We start from the raw sequence: 6000 nt of genomic DNA on the forward strand, positions 1-6000 counted from the left end.
TGGCCTGTTAGACATCACTGTTGACCTGCATGAACTGAGAAACATCCTTTGAACAAAGGTCATCTATCTTTCGGGGTCAGTGGGCACACATGGAATTTTGAAAAAGTGCTGTGGGCACCAGTCACATGGCTGCCGTAGGAATGATGAGGCAGGAAAGCCACTCAGTAAGTAAAATTCCACTCTCACTTCTTTGGATCCAAGCTATAGTTTAGGATGTGGGGAAAAGCAGGGGGTAGTGTTACAGGGTAGCCTGGGACCCATGGATTTTTCATGTCAGTATATTTCCTGGCCCTTCTTACTTTTTTTAATACTTTGCATACAGGGCAGCTGAGCATACAGTACCAGTGAGACCTCAGTCATATAGTATTTTAATTTGTCCAGAGGCAAAGTGAGCCTGACAGCAAAGTCCCCTGGCCATGAAAGGTGGCCTAAATTTGCATATTTACACAGCAAATGCACATTTTGTGCAAATTTGTCTCATGGGGCTGTGCCCCCAAATCTTTTTTAAGCACCAAGCAACTAAAAATGGGTGAATATGCTAATTTTGGTGTCTTTCTGTTTCTCACTTTTCCAGTCTTAAATTCAGTTCTCCACATTTCCATATCAGATTGTGATTAAAAAAAAAAAGCCGTCACAAAAATTCATTGGCATTTTAGTGCAAATTTCTCCTTATATACATTTTGTGTGCAATTTTGCCTAATATACACATTTTACAAAGCAATTTCCCCTAACAGTGCATTTTTGTCTGTTATTTTTATGAATATGTGCAAATATTCTCATACTCTATATGCATTTTTGTGCACGTTGCTTGGCTGGGAAACTGCACTGCAACATTCAGAGATGTGTGAATTTTGGCTGTGTTTCAGTTCTCATATTGTTTTAGAAAGTGTGAAAAATTAGGTTTTTTGTTGTTATATGGTTAGTTTACCTTTAAATACAAACTAAACCAAATTTCTCCCCCATCCATGCAACATCCCGGGGAGAAATAATTCAGTTTTGCTTCCATATCATTTTGGCTTCTCATTAAGGATTGGAAAACATGTCAGAATTCTAGTGTGCTGTTTGGAATGTACAGTATAGAGAAACCAGTTCTGTTCATAATAAAATTCAGAAGTAAATTTAAATTTTCTTCTCCATCTGTGAGGAGCTATTAAACATTAATAGTGAAGAGCAGGATAGCAGGGAGAGAAGCATTACAGTAAACAAGCTGTTTCAAGTTTACTTGTTTGCTCCATTGTAGATGTTTTGGGTGCATCCTCAGCCACTACCACCATGGATGCTCTTAGCAAGCTAAACACTAGGACTGAAATTATTGGGAGCTTTCAGGGTTGATAAGGTACAAATATTTAAGCCTTAAAGATTGATGTTTTTTGAAGCGGCTGATATATTCTTGAAAATGCTTATCAGAGAGATATGGAGGTTTATCATCCTGGGAACTACAGTTCACTGAAGGTTGTGGATGAGAACTTGCAAAGAGTGTATGAGTTTATTTCCATTCACTTCCAGCTTGTCTCATTTGAGTAAAGGCAGGAAGGAGCTGTTCAGGGACACAGGGAGAGTTTGTAAGGCATTTGACAAATGTGTTCATTTTAAAATTTCTAGTGATCCCACTTCTATTAAGCTGCATCTAACCATGTATCTTATCGGTGTTATGTCCATTTGTACTGATTTATTTCCTCTGTAAAGAGAATACAAAGCTCAACTCAGTCTGTAGGAAGCATAAATATAAGTTAAGTGGAATTGCCTTCAACCCGCTTGACCTTGTATAAGTTAGACTTTGAAACGGCATCGGAGAACTAAGTGAGATTTTTTTTTTTAAATTACATAGTTTCTCCTTTTAACGTAGCTTGGATTAATAGCTTCCGATGACAAAATACTATTCTGTCCAACCTGAGTAGTATCTCTGAATATGACAAAAAACAAAAACAAAAAACAAGGGCTGTGCCAATTTGGTTGGGTGGAGATGGTTCGGGCCTTCCTGAGTGATCTGGGGCTGTTGGGGGAGAGGGCTTTGTGTGGGATGAAGGAGCTTTGGCTGCATTTGCCTGTTCCCAGAACGGGAATCCATGCACAGAGTCGAACTGAGCAGGACTGGCCCCTCTGTTCACTAGCTGTGAAAGGAGCATGCAGCCCTGCAGGCTGCTAGACTCGGCGTCGGTGTTTTTCCTGTAGGGAACATGCTGGGAAAGCAGACCCCAGCAGGATTGAACCCTCCTGCTCTCTGCTCCCCCTCCTGATGCTATATTTTTTAAAAACCTTAGTCCCACCCCAGAATTGATTTGGGGCCAGATCAGAGTCGGGAAGGGCTGTGCACGGTCCTACCAAAAGAATTATAATTTGTTTTGTCATTATGATGGTGTTAAGCTGGTTTACAGTACAATCCTAACCATGTCTTCTCAAAAAGAAATCCTCTTGGATTCAACAGGACTTACTCCCATGTAATTAGGATCAGAATCATAGCCTTAATTGTATAATTATGGAGCTAGAGCTGCTGGAGACATGAAAGGCTTCCCATAAAGACATTGCCATACTAGAAATTATCAGGGGCTGAAAGGTTGTAACTAGTCACTCAGATGCAACAGGTGCATCCATGCACATTTTCTGTTGTTGAAAAGAGCAATCCAGAAGCTGGAGATGTGCACACATGACCCCAGAAATAGACTCTGAATGGCACACATAATTTGTTAAAAAAGATAGTTAAGGGGTCAGCATAGTCCCCTGTCTTCCCCCAAATATTATCTGGAGTTTTGAAGATAATATCAAAATCCAGATTGCAAGGTCTATTTTAGTCTTCCTTACACACCACCTTATTTATTTATTTAGCTCCATGGCTGTGCATGGCACTTTACAAAATAAAAGAGGACACGTCCCTGCCCCAAGGAGTTTGCAATCTATAATTCCACACAGTGGAAAGAAATGGAGCCAGGGTAAGTAGGGGAAGAATGCATATTGATTTTAGGGACATATAGTTAGGCATAGTTACAGAAGGATATGGAGACTATGTCCACCAAAGTCTATACAAAAATGTGAATTTTTGAGAAGGGATTTCAAGAAGAGAAGTGACATCATGCCAGTGTTCTGGGAAGCAGATCCAGACGTATGAGATATTCTCAGATAACTCTTTCCAAGATCAAAATCTGAAAACACTTTTGATCTTTTAATCACATGAACAGGATAGGGAGGAAAAGGTATTGTTAATCTAAAAATAAATATGCTGGTTAGAAGAAATAAATAAATGATGTCCATATATCTTCAAATTAGTTATAATTACAAGCAGAAAGGGGGGGAATATAATTAGTTGATTTGTTTCAAGAGAGAGAAAATGTTATTGGCAAATAAATCACATCCTTGAGGTGTGTTTGATACAGAAAACACATTGCTTGATAGGATGGTTTATTTACCTCATTTTATAGATGGTTCAGACCATTAAGCTTCCAAGTACCTCACAGAGATGCCAGGAGACATCTTTGGAGGCTGCCACTTTAGAAACCAGAGACGGGGGGTGTTTTTGGAAGTGATGAGAGACGCCTGTAGTATTTCTCCTCACTGAAAAGTTCCCATCAAAGATCCTCTTTAAACAACATCTGTCTGCTCTGAGGTTTAGTATTCAGTTCAACAAATCTCTGTAGTATAATGAATAACTGACACTGTTGTTTCCCCTGAGACCTGTGCATACCATCTTGGCAGGTGGAATGAGTAAAAAGAGATGTCAGGGAGGTGAGCAACAGTTTTGCTTAGCATGCAGCACAACTGAGTCATCACAATGATCTGGTTGACAACTTTGGACATTAAAAAGGTGGGGAAGGAATCTCAGTGCAAATCCAACTTCTTTCATCTTATGTGATATATATCAACTGATCTTTGTGGTCAGATGCTAGGGATGGAGGAGAATATCCACTAAATCGGACTTAGTACCGGATTTTGACTGAATCTGACAGTCTGCTGTCTTTTTGGACTGGCACTGAATTTTTACGGTGGGCCGAGGCTGTAATTGGCACAGATTTTTAAAAATTTTCTCCCCTGATTTTACGTAATTATCTTCATAATTATATTTCCTCTAAGGTGATGCATTCGTAATTGCTGTGTAGGTGTGATAATGATCACCATCGACATCCATTAACCCAAGGCAAGAAACAGACTCAAAAACGATTGTCTGACTCATTGACATGAAAATAGGAAAAAAACCAAGTGGAACACTGCGATCATTTACATAAGCATTTCCGTTAAAAATTACACATTTTTTTCATCACCACCACCACCAACAAAAAAACAATGGATCAAATCAGCAAGTGCAAAAGCAAGCAGGAACAAAAAAAGGGCAGATCAGGATTGAATGACAGACTATTGGAATACAAGCGGATCAGAACTAGCCATCCCTATTAGATGTTAAACCTTGAATGGCTGTTCAGGTTGGTTTTAGCTTTATTTATAAGGGCTGCTGAAATCTAGGCATGCCAATCCTTTCCCAACATTTAATTGCTATATCTGTAAGGACATATATGGCAGGAAGTAGAAACCTATTCTCTGAAGTCTTGTTTTTATTGATACAATGGATTAAAATAACATGCACAAGCATGCATGCATGCACACACAGGCCCTTTCTGCACTTACCATTTGTTCTGGTATAGCTTTTGTTTGATCTGACATTTTAAAGAGTGAATTTGGAGCTGAATGTTTGCACCTTTGTCACATGTTGCTGTTATTAGAAACTGAGTATAGGGTTTTCCTTTCTACACCAATGGTGGGTTGTGCCCAAACTGAGAAAAAATTGGTGACTGTAGTCATACCCCTTATGTACCCTTGTGTTCCTCCAGCCAGTAAAAGTTAGAGTTATAAGCACGCACATAGGGATAGTCCATTTTCAGTTGTCTAATATAATGCCTAGTATTCCAGAATTCCAATCTTGGAAATATGAAACCCCACGGCCACTATGGCTCATCACTACGTTCACTATCTGCCATATCTCTTCTCTGAACTGAGCTTGCAAAGGTGACAGCTTGCATCAGGCAGGCAGAAGTGGCACAAAACAGAAACCAACCCCACCAATGCCCACCCCCTCCACACAGAAACTGGGACAATGCTTGCACACATACCACACAAAAGTTAATTTTTTTGCAGTAGAAGAAAAAGCGGGTTTTTGTAGTACATTGTTCCAGAATACTAGCTAAATAATGTTGTCACGTGGCCTCATGCCAAAAAATCTGGGGGGAAACAGTGACTTCTTCTTCTTCATATTATTATTATTATTGTTATTATTATTATTATTATTGTTATTATTATTATTATTATTATCCCGCCCTTCCTCCCAGTAAGAGCCCAAGGGGGCAAACAAAAACATTAAAACACTCTATACAACTATAAATGGTAAGTGCAGAAAGGCATGCGCATGTGTGTGTGCACAAAGAGATTGCACTGAGAAATTTATGTATAGCTCCAATAGATGAAGACTAGGGATCTTCTACACTTTAAAAAACTGACCACACATTGCTGACCACTGACCATATTCCACATGATTAAAGAAAGTGCACCCCAGTTGCGCTCTGTTCTTAGTATGATGTTTTTATTGGCCCCAGTCCAGGCCTAGAAGCATAATGTTCCCTTGTAATGGTTAGTTTTTTGCATAGTGTGGATAAACTTGGGCCCTGGCACAGGAAGAAGGTAGGGATGGGATCCTTTGGCCAGTGCCACTTTGAAAGCATTCTGTTGATCTAATAAGCAGTATTTTACTGATCTGTTTTTCCCTTCAAAAAATATATTACTATCAATATTTTCTTTCAAAGTATCAATAAATGAAAGAAAATGTCAATAGGAAAATATTGATATTCATGTCAATATTTTTGGAGGGGAAAAGACGAATGGGGGACACTGAAAGCTTTTATCTCTTCCTTTCCAAAAGGAAAACAGCCCATCTCTGATTGAACGTGAAAAGTGACCAGCCTCAGTCACAGCACGGGAGGAGGCAGCAGAGCTGCTTTCCTTTCCTGTATTAATATTTTTTCA

This window comes from Rhineura floridana, chromosome 1 (assembly GCF_030035675.1).
Source record: "Rhineura floridana isolate rRhiFlo1 chromosome 1, rRhiFlo1.hap2, whole genome shotgun sequence".
Lineage (NCBI taxonomy): Eukaryota > Metazoa > Chordata > Lepidosauria > Squamata > Rhineuridae > Rhineura > Rhineura floridana.